We start from the raw sequence: 20,011 nt of genomic DNA, 5'->3' as shown, positions 1-20,011 counted from the left end.
CTCAAACACTAATTTTGGTATAAACATAATTTGGCTTGTAATTGCTTATAATTAGTTGCTTTTCAGTTACTATTATGCTTTTTCCCAATGCAATTTAAGTGAATATAAAAGTGCCGAGAATCCTGGCGAGGTAAGTCCTTGTTAATTTGATATAGGATAATTTTTTTTTTTTGGCCATGCCTTGCAGCATGTGGGATCTTAGTTCCACTGGACCACCAGGGAAGTTCCTAGGATAATTTAAATGGTGTCTACCAACTGGACTGATCCTTTGTAAAATATATTATTTTTCTTAAGGATCATTACTATCTTGAAGCTCAAAGTCTCTTGTACTAAGTTGGTCAGTTAATCTTATTTAAATATTTCACTGAACTTAATATGTCCAAAACATATGTCACTCCTTTATCATCTGCCCTATTTTTATCACTGATGATTTTTCCCATTTTACGAGTTTAAAAAAGAAATTCGTATTGAACATTTTTTGCTTTGCACATAAAGGATTGCCTAAAGGACTTAAAGGATTCCCATCCCCTAGACCTTCTTAAGACACCTCTAACTGTACCCCTCACCCCTCATTCTCTTTAGTAATCCTTCCTATTGAAATCTTACCCAAATTAAAAAAAATCCTTACTTGACCCCACTTCTGCCTTCAGCTAGCACCCAATTTTTCTGCTCTCCTTCAACAGCAAAACTCCCTAAAAGACATGTCTATACTTTTGGTCTTCACCTCCTCATCTCTTCTTCGCCCTTGAAATGGATATTTCTCAAGGCCCACATCTTGTCAAAGCCAGTGGTTCAAAGAATGATGTCAGTCCTCGTTTAACTGTCTTTCAGTAACTGTTGACACAATTAACTACACCTTGCTTCTTGAAACAATTCTCCAGGCTTTTGTGACACCTCTCTTTTTTGGTTTTCCTTTGACATCTATATATTCTATCCAACACTGCAGTGCCCTTGGCTTCTCCTCCGCCCTCTTCTCCATGTGCACTTTCTCCCTGAGTGACCTACTTCATCCAGTCCATGGCTTTATAACACATCCATATACTAGTGACTTTCAAATCTGTATCTCCAACCCAGACATCTCCTTTGAATTCCAGACCTTTGGGACACTTGCCTACCTGACATTTCAGATTGAATGTCTAATAAGCATATTGAAGCTAAAGTGGCTAAGAGAGCTATTCCTTTTCACAGCAAAACTTGCCCCCTCCCCACAAAAACAAAAACAAAAGATCCAGCTGTCCTCAATTCAAGCTCCCTGGCTGACCTTTCTGCTCTGCTCTTGCATCCTTATGGTCCATCCTTCACGTAGCAACTATCTCATTAAATAGCAGTTGCTCAAGCCCAAAGTCATCCTTCATTCCACTCTTTCCTGCATTCCTCCTACCAATCCAATCTATCATTAGCCTTCTTGATGATACTTCTAAAACATTTCAAGGATTTATCCTCTATCTTCGTTGCTACCTTAGTTCAGAGCACTAAAATTTGTTCCCCTGGACTACTGCACTAGCTTTCTAAACAATCTCTCTGGAACTTCCCTGGCGGTCCAGTGGTTAAAAATCCGCCTTCTAATGCAGAGGACTAGGGTTCAATCCCTGGTTGGGGAACTCACATCCCTCCCACATGCCGCGGGGCAACTGTGCCTGTGCGCTCTGGAGCCCATGCGCTGCAACTAGAGAGAAGCCCGTGCAACGCAATGAAAGATCCCACGTGCCACAACTAAGACCCAACATGGCCAAATAAAGATTTAAAAAAAAATCTCTGTGCCTTCACTTTGCCCCCTCGGATGACTTACCACTGAGTAGCCAGAGTGATTTTTTTTTTTTTTTTTTTTTTTTTTTTGCGGTACGTGGGCCTCTCACTGTTGTGGCCTCTCCTGTTGCGGAGCACAGGCTCCGGACGCGCAGGCTCAGCGGCCATGGCTCACGGGCCCAGCCGCTCCGCGGCATGTGGGATGTTCCCGGACTGGGACACGAATCCGTGTCCCCTGCATCGGCAGGCGGACTCTCAACCACTGCGCCACCAGGGAAGCCCCAGAGTGATTTTTTTTTTAAATCCAATTATGACACTTCTCTTATTTGAATATTTTAAAATTCTCGAATGGTTTTCTATAACATTTAAACTAAAAATTCCCTACCTTAACCTTGAAACCCCTATGTGATCTGGTCCCAGGCTAATTCTCCAAGCTTATCTCTGCCATTCACTCCCTATGCCCCAGCCATACCGACCTTTCTCCGTTTCGGTCCTTTTCATTGTCTGAAATGCTCTTTCTCCTCTTTGTATGGTGTGTTCATTCTTGTCACTTAGGTCTTAGCTTAAATGTTGCCTCTTCTGAGAGGTCACCTGTAGTAGCAGGGCATAGGCTCAGTACTATAACGAAGAGGTTCCCAAATATAGTAACTCAAAAATATTAAAGTTTATTTCTCTCACATAACAGTCCAGAGGTAGGCAGTTGGTAAAGGGTGAGTGGGCAGCTCTGCTCCATGAAATCATGCAGAGACCCAGGTTCCTTCTAGCCTGTTCTAGATGGTTCAGAAGGTTCAATCTTTGTTCACATGATTGAAGCTGTTCCACACCTGTCTACATTTCAGCCTGGAAAAGGGGGAAAAATAGAAAGTGCAGAAAAAACAAGTTCCTTATGAAAACAAGATCTGGAAATTGTAACATCAGTCTTGCTCACTTAGTCACATGTTCACACCTAGCTGCAAGGGAGGCTGGGAAATATGGTTGCTACCTGGGTAGCAAGTTGCCTGGTCAAAACTTGGGGGATTCTGTTACTAGAAGGAAAGAGGGAGGAAATGGATGTAGGGGACAATCTACAGGCCTGCCACACCTTTTCTTACCACCTAATCTACAGTAGCCAGCTAGTCACTCCCTAACACACCATTCTGCTTTAATTCCCTGCATAATCTTTTTGTTCTCTTGTATTTACTTGTTTGTTGATTGCCAGCTCCCTCTTGCCCACAATTAGATTTTAAGCTACATAAGTCTTGTTTGTCTTTTCTCAATACTGTATAACATTGCCCTCCAAAAGTATTTGGCATAAGGTTGGTATTAAATCATTATTAGTTGAATAAATGAATTTTTATTTTTATTTTTAAAAATTTATTTGTATTTTTAATTTTTGTTTTCAGCCATGCTGCACAGCTTGAGGGCTCTTAGTTCCCTGACCAGGGATTGAACCCAGGCTCCAGCAGTGAAAGCGCTGAGTCCTAACCACTGGATTGCCAGGGAATTCCCATAAATGAACTTTTAAGTGCCTTCTTAATAGACCCTACTCTTTCAAACTAAGCTTATCTTCCAATGTTCCCTCAAAGCCCCCTCCAATCCCTGCACTATCAAAACTCATTAAAATTTAAATTTCTAATACTACAATCCCACATAACATTCTCTAGGACAATACTCCAATACACACTGACTACATTAGTTATCTATCACTGCATAACAAATTACACAAACTTAGTGGCTTAAAACAACACACATTTATTATCTCGTTATTTGTGGGGTCAGGAGTTTGCACATGGCTTAGCTGGTCTTCTGCTTCACGGTATCTCACAAGGCTGCAATCAAGGTATTGGTCCATGCTGCAGTCTCATCTCAAGTTCTAATGGGAAAGGATCTGCTTCCAAGCTCACACAGTTGTTGGCAGAATTCAGTTCCTTACAAGCTGTTGGACTGAGGACCTCAGTTCCTTGCCATGTGGGCCTCCCCATAGATCAGCTCACAACATAACAGCTTGCTTCATCAAAGCCAGAAACAGACTCTGCTAGTAAGACAAAAGTTACAGTCTAACATAACATAATCACACAAATGGCATCCCATCACCTTTGCCATATTCTGTTGGTTAAGGAGGTTAGAAGAAAGTAACAAGTTCTGCCCACACTGAAGGGAGTGGATTCCACAAGGGCATGAGTACCATGAGTTGGACGTCATTGAAGGCCAGTTTAGAACCTGTCCATCAACTCGCTACCCTCTGAGAACTCCAAAAGCATTTGTAACTGAGACCACATATATTGATAATTTACCACTTAATAGCTTCATTGTTGGTTTAATCCACCAACTACATTGGCATATCCAATTTTTTTTTAATTTTGATAATCCTAATCTCAAAACAAGGCACATGTGCATGTATATGTTTCATATACTTTGGATTCAATTTAAAGTGACTGTTGGTGTGCTGGAGCTCACTTCCTCTTGTTTGCAAGAGCCCTTTGTTAACTTTTCAGAACTTTTAGAAGCCAGTTGACATCACATAGGTAGCTTGACATTGGCCATGCTGGGAGTAGTCACTTCAAGGAAATTGGTAAACTCTACAAGCAGGGCTCTCCATATCCTCCAAGAGACAGTTGTTAAACATTTACCAGTATACCACTGGTTGTCACAAATCTGTCACTTTGATGGTGTTGAAAACATGGTTTTCTCTAATGTAAATGTGAGTTCTACCACCCATGGCTGTTGTGGGGCTTCACTGGCATTACAAGTAATAAAAGTGATTTGGAAACTGTAGATAAGGTATGGTATTATTACAACAAAATACAGAAGCAAAAGTACCAAAGAAAGGAACAATATTGCAATGCCTGAGATGTTTTACATTAAATCGTGAAACAAAAGTGCCCAGGTATAATCTGTCCCAAAGCTATTTGACTTCTTGGGTGCGACTAACATGGATAAGAGGAGATATGCCAAAAGTCAAAAAGCAGTTTTGTTTGGAATGACTCCCCTTCATCTTCTGTATTGTATTCAACTTATCAGACACAGGGGAAAGACAAGTAACAGAAGAAAGTGAAACTACTAAGAGAGAATAAGAAACTCAGAATATAACAAGTTGAGTGATGATGGTGTTTCCTAAGCCGAATTAAATATTTAACAGTAGATGTAAAGTTAAAAATAAGAAAAGATATACAATGACCTTAATGTAAAAGGACAAAGTCATTTATAAACAGTGTAGTTGACCAGTGTCCTGACAAAATATGTTAACATAAGTTTCTTCGTCACTTTCATCAATAATTAAATATTCAGTAAGCAAAGAATTTGTAATGTGCTGTTTGCAAATTTCATGTGGTTCATGAACACTTTGATTGTTTCAGTTTTTAAATATTCGAGCAGGTAGCCTCTTTGAAGGTTTTTTAATTTATTTTTCCTTTTGAGAGTTTTTTTTTTTTACTGTTTTTGAGCTCCACTCTTCTATCTTCTTTTTCTGTCATGATCTCAACTTGTACTCATTCTGTCATCCAAAGGATTAAAAAAGTGATTATTTTGAATGTGTATAAAATATAAATTAAAGTAAATGTAAAAAAAAATCACAAATTAAAATTATTTTCATAGACATTTCTCCAAAGAAGATATACAGACTGCCAACAAACACATGAAAGAATGCTCAACATCATTAATCATTAGAGAAATGCAAATCAAAACTACAATGAGATATCATCTCACACCAGTCAGAATGGCCATCACCAAAAAATCTAGAAACAATAAATGCTGGAGAGGGTGTGGAGAAAAGGGAACACTCTTGCACTGCTAGTGGGAATGTGAATTGGTACAGCCACTATGGAGAACAGTATGGAGGTTCCTTAAAAAACTACAAATAGAACTACCATATGACCCAGCAATCCCACTACTAGGCATATACCCTGAGAAAACCATAATTCAAAAAGAGACATGTACCAAAATGTTCATTGCAGCTCTATTCACAATAGCCCGGAGATGGAAACAACCTAAGTGTCCATCATCGGATGAATGGATAAAGAAGATGTGGCACATATATATACAATGGAATATTACTCAGCCATAAAAAGAAACAAAACTGAGCTATTTGTAATGAGGTGGATAGACCTAGAGTCTGTCATACAGAGTGAAGTAAGTCAGAAAGAGAAAGACAAATACCGTATGCTAACACATATATATGGAATTTAAGAAAAAAAATGTCATGAAGAACCTAGGGGTAAAACAGAAATAAAGACACAGACCTACTAGAGAATGGACTTGAGGATATGGGGAGGGGGAAGGGTAAGCTGTGACAATGTGAGAGAGTGGCACTGACATATATACACTACCAAACGTAAAATAGATAGCTAGTGGGAAGCAGCCGCATAGCTCAGGGAGATCAGCTCGGTGCTTTGTGACCGCCTGGAGGGGTGGGATAGGGAGGTTGGGAGGGAGCGAGACGCAAGAGGGAAGGGATGTGGGAACAGATGTATATGTATGACTGATTCACTTTGTTATAAAGCAGAAACTAATAAAAAAATTATTTTCAGATAACTCAAAAAGCTATTTTCCTACCAAATGTATAATTACCCATTAAAATTAAAAACAATAAATATATGAATTTTATTTAATATTAACAACTCAGATTCACAATTATAAAGTTTTTAAATTTAATTTTTGAAAATTTAATGAAACCTTATTACATATTTTTATGAAAATCAAACTAGCTGCAATTCTAGTATAACACGTCCATTTTGCTAATGTAGAGTTTGTATCACACTTCATGTATGCTATGTCTACACCTACATACACACAATTTGAAAAATAATATAAAAGTGTTCAGTATTGTAAAATGTTCCTCAGCCACTATGTTCAACTGTTTGAAATTTTCTTTAATTTGTGAGTATCTCTGGTGTCCTGAGAGGAGCAAGAAAATGGATACTTGGCACTAGGGAAGATACTTCATTAGGCCAAAAGCTATTGCATTCACAATGAGAGGAAGAATTTGACAAGTTAATTATTTTGTCTTTTATCTGTCTCTGCTACTCAAATCCTCCCCACATTCCAAAGCAAGTTCTTTCTCCTATGTCAACTGCACCATAAACCGTATTCCATGGTATTTGTATTCAGTTGCCTTTTGTATTGTAGACATAGGGCAAAAGATGTGGAGAATTATTTCCTTGGGTACTAAATGGTGTTATTTCCAGGATTGGATGTTTATGAGTCACAATTGTACCAGCAATATGCACTGGATTCCAAGTATCAGAGGTGCCTGTGTGTTATTTAATAAGTTCATTTTAGGTATGTTTGTGACATGTGGGGTCCAGGGCAGGGCTCTTCCACCTGGGTCTCAGGTACTGGTTCCAGAAAGTTCACACAATTGTTATTTCTAGATTGCGGCTTCTAAAAGCCTTTTATAACTGTGGCTTAAAGCCCCAAATCCCCAGTTCTCTTCTAGTCTTCCAATGCCGCTGGTAAATATAAAGTTTTCTTAGAGTAGAGGTTTTTAATCTTTTGGGTCCCACTGTCCACTCCATCTTAAAAATCCTGTCAGATTGAAATTTAAAAGTCCGCATTTTCTAAGGGCAAATATTTAGAGAAATTTAGTTATTGTGTCTATTGCTTATGGTAATTTTTTAAGTCAAGTACTACAGGAAGTAAGTTCTTTTGAGTATTTAATTTATAAATCTTAGAGAAAATTAGCCCTATTCTCCCCCTCCCCCCAGTGCTAATGTTTAATATCAGAAACCAGAGTCAAGTTTATATCCCAGAGTTTGGAGGCTTCTACTCTGTAGACACTGAGTAGCTCCAAATGAAAGAGCTCTATCTACATACTGACATTTGAGGCTCATTTCAATTTTAAAAAATGCAACCTGGTCTTCCTATGGTGAGGTCCAGAATCCAACAGCTTACAATCTGTTCTGTTGTGCTTCACACTTAAATACTAATAGCCAAGTATCAGCTTGAAGGAAGCCTTCAGTGTTTGAAGGGAGATCAAAGTAAATAGGAAAAAAAGGAAGCCAGAAAAAACAAATAATAATAGGAAGTAGAAGTAAATTTCTAAGAAAAAAAGACCATAATTATACTCCATAGGGATAAGAGAGTCCATCCATAAAACTAAACAAAACAAACAAAAATAGAATACTACATAAAATATATAAACAAGAAATGTTCAAAGAACAAGAAAGAGTACTTGGAAATTAAAAATAGGATAGCTGAGAGTGATTAAAAAAAAAAAAGGTGGCACATAAAATTTAAAGAAATCTCTGAGAAAGCAGAGTAAGCCAGAGATGAAAGATAGAAAAGATAGGAAAATTAGTTGATCAGTCCAAGAGTCCCCATACCCAAATAATAAGAGAAAGAAAGAAGAGAGAGGAGGCAATTATCAAAAAAATAATATAATAAAAAATTTCAGAACAGAAGGATATTGATTGAAAGGACTCACCCAGTACCCCACACAATGAAAGAAAGAAAGAAAAAAAAAAAAAAGACCCAAAGCAAGGCATATAACTGTGAAATTTCAGAACACATTGGGTAAGATTTTGAAAGCTTCCTAGTGGGGGGAAAAAAAGGTCAAAATCAAAGGATAAAGAATCAGAGAGCACTGAACTTTTCAGCAGCAGCACTGGAAGCTTAAAGACAAGAGAGCAATATCTTCAAAATTTTGAGGAAAAAAGTATTTTTACCTGAGAACTCTATACCTAGGCTTTCTTTCTTTCTTTCTTTCTTTGTCAATTATTTATTTTTTTGTTGAGGTATAATTGACATATAACATTATATTAGTTCCAGGTGTACAGTATAATGATTCAATATTAGTATACATTGCAAAATGATCACCACAATAAGTCCAGTTACCATCTGCTACCATAAATAGTTACAAAATTTTTTTTTCTTTTTCTTTTTCTTGTGATCAGGACTTTTAAGATCTACTCTCTTAGCAACTTTCAAATATGGAATACAGTGTTATTAACTACAGTCACCATGCTGTACATTACTACCTTGGTTTCTGGATAGGCACTGTGCTAAACTGAATGTATCATGTTTTATGCAAAGCACTAGTAAAAGCAAATTGTCACTACAACTTATTATAACCTATTAACAATTAATTAATAAAAGGAAGTGATCCCTCAAACTATTAAAAATCAGAAGTAAAATGTGATTTTTCTGTTTTCATCACACATAGAATGGTATTACAATTAGGGCAATGGAACCAAAATATTAAAGAATTAAGTTCTGTTCGTGGCTTATTCTCTTGTAATCTTCTTGTTTGAGAAAGTTAATTAAAGGAATAATTGGATCAATAAACTATCAGTATCAGTATGTTATCTCTCTTAGGATGTCTTTTTTTAAAATTTATTTATTTATTTATTTATTCTTGGCTGTGTCGGGTCTTAATTGTGGCACATGGGATCTTTCCTTGCAGTGTGTGGGCTTCTCCCTAGTTGTGGCCCACAGGTTCCAGAGCACATGGGCTCTGTAGTTTGTGGCATGTGGGCTCTCTAGTTGAGGCACAGAGGCTCTCTAGTTGTGGCGTGTAGGCTCAGTAGTTGCGGCGCCCGGGCTTAGTTCCCCCGCGGTATGTGGGATCTTAGTTCCCCCACCAGGGATCAAACCGGCATCCTCTGCATTGCAAGACAGATTCTTAACCACTGGACCACGAGGGAGATGCCAGTCTCTTAGGATATCTTTATTTGGAGCTTTAGAACAAAAACTATTCTGGCATCTGGAAACAGGTTTTAGTTGGTTACTCAAAGCTTCCTCTCAACCTGGACACTAGAAAATTACTTGGGAAACCAGTAGCCTTAGTATACCCCTCTCCCTTTTTTTTGGCCGTGTAGCGCTGGCATGTGGGATCTTATTTCCCCAACCAGGGGTCAAACCCGTGCCCCCTGAAGTGGAAGCGTGGAATCTTAACCACTGGACTGCCGGAGAAGTCCGTCCTCTCCCATTTTTAATAGACTAAGGTATACCTGCCACATAACGAAACCCCGCCTTTTTTTGAAATAAGGAGAATATGCTGATATTCTCTAAGGAGAATATGCTTCTTTCTTCCATAACCTGAACTTCCAACAAAAAAGAGAGCAAGAAAAGAAAGAAAAAGGAAGGAAAGAAGGAAGGAAGGAAGGAAGGAAGAGGGAGGGAAGGAGGGAGGAAGAGGGGGAAGAAGGGGGGGAGGGGGAGAGGGAGGGAGGGAGGGAGGGAGAAACCAACTGAGAAAGTCCAACTTCAACATATCCTGTATCTGGGAACCTGAGATAGTAATTGTTTCATTCCCACTCGCATGCCCTTCTCAGAGAATCTGCCCCACCCACAGTTCCTGGTAGAGGCAGCACTACTGGCATTAGATTTTGTCTCCAGACCCACAGCTGATTGGACCAGGGGAGAAACCTAGTGCAATCAGATTCTTCTGTTTGATTATTTAACCAGAGACCTAGATACTGAGTCAGTAACTCCATAGAGGCTGTAGAACTGTAAGGTCAGGTAGACTCAGGACAGGCACCATTTTTTGCTGTATGCATACAAATAAACCGAGAAAACCGTTCTTCAGAAATAAACCATAACATAGATGTGCTAAAGTAAGCAGAAATCAGACAGCCCTAGTGCAAGATCGAGAGAACAGTGGTCTGATAGCTTTGATGATTCCTATACTTGTATTTGGGATCCATGAGATTTCCCTATGGATTTCTAACCTCATGCTTTTTACTTGAGTTAACTTGGATAGCTTCATTTTGCTTATAACCAAAGAATGCTTGACTCAACAGTTTTTTTAAAGTGCATTTTTGCGGGACTTCCCTGGTGGTGCAGTGGATAAGACTCTGTGCTCCCAATGCAGTGGGCCCGGTTTCAGCCCCTAGCCAGAGAACTAGATCCCACATGCATGCCGCAACTAAGAGTTTGAATCTACAACTAAGGAGTCCTGGAGCCGCAACTAAGGAGCCCGCCTGCCGCAACTAAGACCCTGTGCAACCAAATAAATAAATAAATAAATGAAAAATAAAGTGCATTTTTGGAACCCCACACTTCTACATTTTCATACCTCTCTTGTAATGTATTTTATGTTGGTTGGGGGCAGGGAAATATAGGAGAGGAGAAGACATTTCCTTTGCAATGTCCTACAGAAGAGATGCCTGTATCCTTCTAGTCACAGATATTCATAGGTTCTTAAAGGATCACCTTCTTCAAGACTCAACCTGCTTTTCAGTAGTTCTGCTAGATGCTAGAAGAAACCAGATGATCAGCCACCGGATTAATAATCCATATAATTTGATGCCATTTATTAATTTATAATTATGTCAAACTATAATTTATAAGTAAATGTTGTAATAAAGTTATTAAATTTATTATGGTTTGTAAAATAAAGCCATTAAATCTTAGTTGCAGGTCCCTACCATCAGTTTTTCTATAGATTTAATACATATAGTTACAGTATTTTAAGTATACATGAACATTTTTAGAAATTTTTCATTTATTTCCTTGATCTCGGGATTCTTAAAAATCTGGAAAAAAAAGGAATTTTGCAAAAAGCAAAATGAATTTGATTAAACTATCAACCAAGATAGATTTTATCTGATAGAGAGAGCAGATTCTAAAACAATAGAGAAAGTTATTGTTTAAAATTATAACCTTAAGACACTCAGTAAATTAAAGTCTAAAAACTCTCCTTTATACATTGACATAATTAATGGAACTGACAATGCTTTGCTGGACAAAAATACTCCCAGCTCCTCACCACCAGACGTTGAAAACACTGCTCCACATCAGGCAAGGTAGTTACTTTTTAAATTTATTTATTTGTTTATTTATTTATTTATTTATTTGGCTGTGCTGGGTCTTAGTTGTGGCATGTGGGGTCTTTTAGTTGCGGCATGCCAACTCTTAGTTGCAGCATGTGAGATCTAGTTCCCTGACCAGGGATCAAACCTGGGCCCCCCTCATTGGGAGTGCAGAGTCTTAGCCACTGGACCACCAGGGAAGTCCCTTTTTTGTTGTTTTAAAAAATGTAAAATTACATTTTGTGGGGGGGAATTCCCTGGCAGTCCAGTGGTTAGGACTCGGCTCTTTCACTGCCGAGGGCATGGGTTTGACTCCTGGTCAGGGAACTAAGATCCTGCAAGCCGCACGGTGTGGCCAAAAAATTAAAAAAATAAAATCACATTTTTTTTTTTGGTGGGGATGCAGTTTCCTTCTTGGTTCCTTGTTGAAACTTTATTTTAACAAACTATGTGGTATTGATATCTCTATTTGAGAAAGCCTCTGCTGAGAAATTATCAATTTTCAGCCATGTATTCAGAGAATGTGGAGAGAACATTCTCTGATATTCATGAACAAACCTAACCTTCATAATTTTTACAGAACCAGTTTGGTATTACTCATTCAAAATCCACAACTGTAGTTCTCAGCTTAGCAAAACTTTGTTTTGTCTCCTGTGTGCTTCGTACTATGTGAAAGCATAAGATCAGGACCCTTCAAAGGACTACACATAAAATGCATGAAACTAGGAATTTATACATTTCAGTATAAACTCAACTAATGGATTTTATTCCACAGAGTGTAAGAATTACAAAAATTTGAAGTAGGGGAGATGCCACTGTTATGAGTAGTAAAGTGTGTAAAGTATGTATGGGTAAACATCAGATAATTATGTAGACTTTTGTATGAGGTCATAGCACAAAGTATGCACTTTTAAAGCAGCTTCCTCTTTAAATGACTTTCAAATTCTGAGATAATTAAAAACCATATGTTTATTTATAAGTTGGTCACACTATTTACAATCATTAAATTTTTATGACAGTAGGGAAGACCAAAAATGAAAATCATCATAATTTTGGATGAAAGGAAATAAGTTATTTTTATCCTTAGTTAATTAAAAATTAGAATATTTTACATGTTTAACTATATGACAATTCTTATCTACTCTGAATAGTGAAGTCACGATACCGTTTATTTAGTTTCATACCTAAAGGAAACGTGAAACTTTCCCATTCACCTTGATATTTCTACAACCTACTTTATATCTAGCATTATTTTCACTTAACCTTAAAAAGAGTATAAGTGGGACTTCCCTAGTGGTGCAGTGGTTAAGAATCCACCTGCCAATGCAGGGAACATGGGTTCGAGCCCTGGTCCGGGAAGATCCCACATGCCGTGGAGCAGCTAAGCCCATGCGCCACAACTACTGAGCCTGCGCTCTTGAGCCCGTAAGCCACAACTACTGAAGCCCACGCACCTAGAGCCTGTGCTCCACGATGAGAGAAGCCACGACAATGAGAAGCCCACGTGCTGCAACAAAGAGTATCCCCCACTCACCACAACTAGAGAAAGCCTGCGTGCAGCAAAGAAGACCCAACGAAGCCAAAAATAAATAAATAAATAAATAAATAAATAAAGGGTATAAGCTTTTCCTAACAAAAACAATATTTAAGGAGGTAATCAATTCATCTATTTTTTATTTTTATTTTATTTTTTTAATTTTTTGGCCATGCCATGTGGCATGTGGGATCTTAGTTCCCCAACCGGGGATGGAACCCGCACCCCTTGCATTGGACGGGCAGTCTTAACCACTGGACTACCAGCAGAGTCCTGAATTTATCTAATTTTAAAAATTTAAATATAGTTGATTCACAATATTATATTATTTTCAAGTGTACAGCATAGTGATTCAATATTCAATTTACCTAATTATTACTTTAATTTTCCATTGGATATTTTAAGGCTTAATTATTTTTAAAGAAAGCAATTATGTGAACAAAGTGTTGCAGTTATTCTATTCTTTCTATTCTATTCTATTCTATTCTATTCTATTCTCTTCTATTTTTCGGAGCAGAGGATGTTTTATTGCAGGGCCAAGCAAGGACAATGGGTGGTTCATGCTCAAAACCCCCAAACTCTCTTGCAGTAAATTTAGCCTAGCTTTGTCCAAATAGGCGGGTGTTGATGTACGGTTGACCCTTTAGCAGCCGGCCCTCCATATCTCCAGTTCTTCATCCACAGATTCAGTCAACTGCAGATCACATAGTACTGAAGTGTGTACTTAGTGAAAAAAGTCTGTGTATAAGTGGACCCGTGCAGTTCAAACCTGTGTTGTTCAAGGGTCAACTGTATATAGTTTATCCACTCAGAATTCTAATTATACTCAAGGAATATTTACTTTATCCACTCAGATTTATACTTCTGTGTAAGGAGTTACATAAAAAGGAGTGATTCCTTTCTCCTTTGTACTCGTTTATTTTCCTACATAAAAGTTAGTTGTCACTCAGCTACATGTAAAAGGATGAAATTAGAACACTCCCTAACACCATACACAAAAGTAAACTCAAAATGGATTTGAGACCTAAATGTAAGACCGGACACTATAAAGCTCTTAGAGGAAAACATAGGAAGAACACTCTTTGACATAAATCACAGCAAGATCTTTTTTGATCCACCTCCTAGAGTAATGGAAGTAAAAACAAAAATAAACAAATGGGACCCAATGAAACTTCAAAGCTTCTGCACAGCAAAGGAAACCATAAACAAGACGAAAAGACAACCCTCAGAATGGGAGAAAATATTTGCAAATGAATCAACAGACAAAGGATTAATCTCCAAAATGTATAAACAGCTCATGCAGCTCAATATTAAAGAAACAAACAACCTAATCCAAAAATGGGCAGAAGACCTAAATAGATATTTCTCCAAAGAAGACATACAGATGGCCAAGAAGCACATGAAAAGCTGCTCAACATCACTAATTATTAGAGAAATACAAATCAAAATTACAATGAGGTATCATCTCACACCAGTTAGAATGGGCATCATCAGAAAATCTACAAACAACAAATGCTGGAGAGGGTGTGGAGAAAAGGGAACCCTCTTGCACTGTTGGTGGGAAATGTAAATTGATACAGCCACTATGGAGAACAGTATGGAGGTTCCTTAAAAAACTAAAAATAGGGCTTCCCTGGTGGCGCAGTGGTTGAGAGTCCGCCTGCCGATGCAGGGGACACGGGTTCGTGCCCCGGTCCGGGAAGATCCCACATGCCGCGGAGCGGCTTGGCCCGTGAGCCATGGCCGCTGAGCCTGCGCGTCCAGAGCCTGTGCTCCACAACGGGAGAGGCCACAGCAGTGAGAGGCCTGCATACCGCAAAAAAAAAAAAACAAAAAAAAAACAAAAAACTAAAAATAGAATTACCATATGATCCAGCAATCCCACTACTGGGCATATACCCAGAGAAAACCATAATTCAAAAAGACACATGCACCTCAGTGTTCATTGCAGCACTATTTGCAATAGCCACGTCATGGAAGCAAACTAAATGCCCATCAACAGACGAATGGATAAAGAGGATGTAGTACATATATACAATGGAATATTACTCAGCCATAAAAAGGAACGAAATTGGGTCTTTGTTGAGACGTGGATGGATCTAGAAACTGTCATACAGAGTGAAGTAAGTCAGAAAGAGAAAAACAAATATCGTATATTAACACATGTATGTGGAACCTAGAAAAATGGTACAGATGAACCGGTTTGCAGCGCAGAAGTTGAGACACAGATGTAGAGAACAAACATATGGACACCAAGGGGGAAAGCCACGGGGGTGTGGGGATGGTGGTGTGCTGAATTGGGCGATTGGGATTGACATGTATACACTGATATGTATAAAATTGATGACTAATAAGAACCTGCTGTATAAAATAATAAATTAAATAAAATTCAAAAATTAAAACAAACAAAGAACAAAAAACTTAGTTGTCACTTATTTCAATTCAAGTCTCCAGTGTGAAGCAGGGTATTGCTTAACTCAACAGGGCTGTAACCCGAAGTGTGAGAAGGGGAGTGTCAGCGTTTCCCAACAACAACGTCTTTAGCAATTAAGGTGTGGCACCACCGGTACTAAATAACCCAATTCCAGTCAAACATGTTCCTGTTCCTCATCTTCCACTGTGCAGTAAACTCTCTGATATATATGTTCTAATCCTTAAATAAAGGGAAAAAGCTACAAAGAAAAAAGAAAAAACACCATCCAAAAACCAAAAGTCATCTATATCAGTCATTGGATTTTCCTTCATCCCTGCCAAGTTCCACAGCCTCCGAGCAGGTTTCCCAACAGGAGATGAGAGAGGAGGGGCAGGGAAATGTTGCTAAGTAACACACGGGGTACAGTTCTGTAGTGGGCCTATCAGATGACACAAGCTTGAGCCTTCTGCTGGTTCACAATCTTTCCGCAATATAATAAAAGAGCTGCAATATTATATAGATACAGAGAGGCAAAATAGAGAATTCCTAACCTCAGTTGTTGGTTCTAAAAGATCAGGTAGTTTAAGAATGATATGGTTACTTATACCTTTGAATTTTTCTTGTTAGTCTTATTTTTCTTGTTAGTCTTGTTTTGCCCCGGACACTTTTAGGGTTAGGTATCATCTTTTTGTATTCATGAACTTATGAATTAGTTCAATCATTTATTCATTCAACAGCTATCCGTCGAGTACCTATTACGGCAGTGTTACATCTTAAGTACTAAAACTGAGACTCATATATTGATATCATGAGGTTTCCATCAGAAGTTTGTTATCAAAATGAAAAAGCATAAAGATCAAAATCAGCAATTCCGGGGCTTCCCTGGTGGCGCAGTGGTTGAGAGTCCGCCTGCCGATGCAGGGGACACGGGTTCGTGCCCCGGTCTGGGAGGATCCCACATACCGCGGAGCGGCTGGGCCCGTGAGCCATGGCCGTTGGGCCTGCGCGTCCGGAGCCTGTGCTCCGCAGCGGGAAAGGCCACAACAGTGAGAGGCCCACATACCGCAAAAAAAAAAAAAAAAAAAAAAAAAAAAAAAAAATCAGCAATTCCTTGAAATATTTATGATCGTTGCAATAATATTTATTATTTATTTTTAAGATAAGGCTAGAATATATGCTTTTATTTGATATGGCTATGGGTTACAAAACAGATATTTCCCAATTATTATGGAAGGTGGAGAGGAAATCCAAACATCAATAGCTACATAATACACATTGGAAAATATATTGTTACAGAAGAATTTACCAGAGTTCCCTTTTAAACAAAAAATTCTTGGTTTGACTTTAATCCAGTTTACACACATTTTTAAATAAAAACATATTGTTGTCTAAAGTGACCTGTGCTTGTTATTTACTTTTGCATATTCATCCCCTATTCTATGTCTAGGATAACTTTCCTTTTTTTTCTGGCAAACTTAATATGCCTAAAATATATAAACATTGCTAATATTGAGCACCTAATTTATACAAGTTGGAGAGATGTTAATTCTGCATGCTTCATCTCCTTTACATTCTAAGTAGATACTGTCATTATCACCACTTCACAGATAGTAAAAGTAAGGTTAAGTAAGCTGCGCAAAGTCATACAGCTTGAACTACAGAATCAAATCTGAGCAGTCTGTCTCCAGAACCCTCCCCATTAATCACTATGCTATACAACTCCCCATGAGCTTCATTGCATTTCCTGATCAAAATTTCATATGGTAGGGACTTCCCTGGTGGCGCAGTGGTTAAGAATCCACCTGCCAATGCAGGGGACATGGGTTTGATCCCTGGTCCGGGAAGTACCCACATGCCATGGAGCAACTAAGCCTGTGCTCCACAACTACTGAGCCTGTGCTCTAGAGCCTGTGCACCACAGCTACTGAAGCCCAAATGCACCCTAGAGCCCACGCGCAGCAACTACTGAAGCCCGCATGCTCTAGGGCCCGTGCTCTGCAACAAGAGAAGCCACCGCAGTGAGAAGCTCTGCACCGTAACAAAGAGGGGGCTCTCTGCAACTAGAGAAAGCCCGCGTGCAGCAACGAAGACCCAATGCAGCTAAAAAAGAAAAAAAAAATTCATACTGTACATCAAGATGTTTCTAACACTTAAAAGTGTTGAACTAGAGACCTATAGTTTAGTAAATGTAGTTTGACTTCTCATTTATTGAGAATAAAATCCACCTGTATCCACAATGTGTTAATCACAGAGAAGTGCTTAAAAATAGCAGCCTAAAACCTTTTCTCTTATAGCATTTAGAAACAAAGCACCAAAATTTATAAAAATAAACTACATTACTTTTTAAGGGCAAAATTCATGAATTCATATATCAGGACATAAAAGCAAGTTTGTTCGTTTGTATTTATTTGCCCTTGAAGCTATAACATGAAGTTTAATTTCAGCCTACATTTTATACACATTTTGTCTTTTAAAAAACATTTTTAAAAATTTATTTTATTTATTTATTTTGGCTGCGTTGGATGTTTTTTGCTACACGTGGGCTTTCTCTGGTTGCGGTGGGTGGGTGGGGGCTACTCTTCATTGCGGTGCGCGGGCTTCTCATTGTCGTGGCTTCTCTTGTTGCGGAGCATGGGCTCTAGGTACGCGGGCTTAGGGAGTTGAGACATGCAGCCTCAGTAGTTGTGGTGCGCAGGCACAGTAGCTGTGGCTTGCGGGCTCTAGAGTGCAGGCTCAGTAGTTGTGGCACATGGGCTTAGTTGCTCCACGGCATGTGGGATCTTCCCCCACCAGGGATCGAACCTGTGTCCCCTGTATTGGCAGGTAGATTCCTAATCGCTGCACCACCGGGGAAGCCTACGCATTTTGTCTTAAACACAAGAACATGCCAAAGATTTTTAAAAATCAACAAACTATGCTTTTTTTTAACACGATGAATTTAAAGTAAATTAAACAACATATTTCTCTTGTGAAATGGGAAATGTTTTCTTTTCTGTGAAGAGGGATTCGCTAGCCTAACAATCCAATCTACTTTCCCCTATGCCTCTTAGCTAAGGTAAGTAATTTGATTAATGAATTTGGGGGAAGAAACCAGGTTTGTGTATCCCACTCAGTTCCATTCTCCTGAGAGCTGGCAGCCTCTAGGTGTATCTTGACTAATGTCATATGGGGAAAGGGGCTGGTCTCTCCAAGTGTAGCCTGGGGTTTTTCAGCATTACCTGTGACAAGACAGGCAAATATGTCTACATTGGAGTTCAGAGTTAGGAAGCCCTCATGCCCACAGATGTAAGCCATATTCTCTAATATCTGCTTTTATTATTAATAAAGAGGATAACTTGGTTCTTCACATACCTACTCTGTCTTATCTCTCAATTAGTTGAGATCGCAGGTGGGGAAGAGGGATAATGCTTACTGGGTTCCCTCAGACACAAACGTGTGTGATCGATATTATTAAACAACATATTAAAATGAACTGACATTATTTTTAATAATAGTTCTAAAGTATTTTATATTTAAAATCAGCTCTTCATCACAGACCATAATAAAATCGTGAAATAATTTTTTAAATTTCTAAGGAGTGATAAGATTACATATTTCTATGAAAGGGATAGTCAAAAAAATCATAAGCAAAGCTAAGGGCGATTAGGATTCAGGAGCCCATTTCCTCTATACTTTAGTTTCCCAAACATCCCTAGAATCTGGGCCACTTGTCATATTTGCAGATTATCAGGTCTCTACCCTGGACATCCTGATTCATTGAGTCTTGACTGGGGCCCAGGAATCTGTTGCTAACAATGTCTTTGATATGCCTCACCATTTGGGGAACTTGGAAAAACACTGTCTTTCACCAGAAATGAAGAAAACGTGTTTTATTATAGCTGTGCATGAAAATTTAGGATGAAATTTAGCTTCGTATTATGACATCCAATAAATAAATTTGGGCTTGGGGAGTTCCCTGGCAGTCCAGTGGTTAGGACTCTGCACTCTCATTACCAGGGCTTGGGTTTGATTCCTGGCCAGGGAACTAAAATCCCTGCATGGCATGGCCAAAAAAAAGAAAAAGAAATTTGGGCTTGTTTTCCTAATACTTCCAAATAGATTACTTAAGAGAAATATTACAAAATTAAGCACAATATAAAATAAAGAAAAAAACTATCAAGATTTCTGGCTCACATAATTTGCTCACAAAATGATAGGTACTGTAGCATTTGAATTCAAATCCCAGCACTGCCACTTTCCAGGTAAATGACCTCATGCGAGTTACTTAAGCTCTGTATTCCTCAGCTTCCTCATCAGCAAAATGGAGATTGTTAGTAGTAACTTCCTACAGAGTCGTTTTGAAGATTAAATGAAATAATTAAAGACTTCACAGTATATAAAATGAATAATTATTTGTTGTGCATCTTATTAAACCTTGTTTTAATTAATAGAAATAGTTAATACACGTAAAGCCCTTAGAAGAGTGCCTGCACATTGTAAGGTATTATTACACAAAGTAATATTGAGATAATAATGACCTTTATTTCTATGATGATTTATGTTTTAAATCCATCTTCATATAAATATCCTTTCATTTGCTCCTTCCATTAA

The sequence above is a fragment of the Mesoplodon bidens genome, assembly GCF_964165515.1.
Source record: "Mesoplodon bidens genome assembly, chromosome: 12".
NCBI lineage: Eukaryota > Metazoa > Chordata > Mammalia > Artiodactyla > Ziphiidae > Mesoplodon > Mesoplodon bidens.
The sequence above is the reverse complement of the archived record's forward strand: the minus strand, read 5'-3'. Positions refer to the sequence as shown.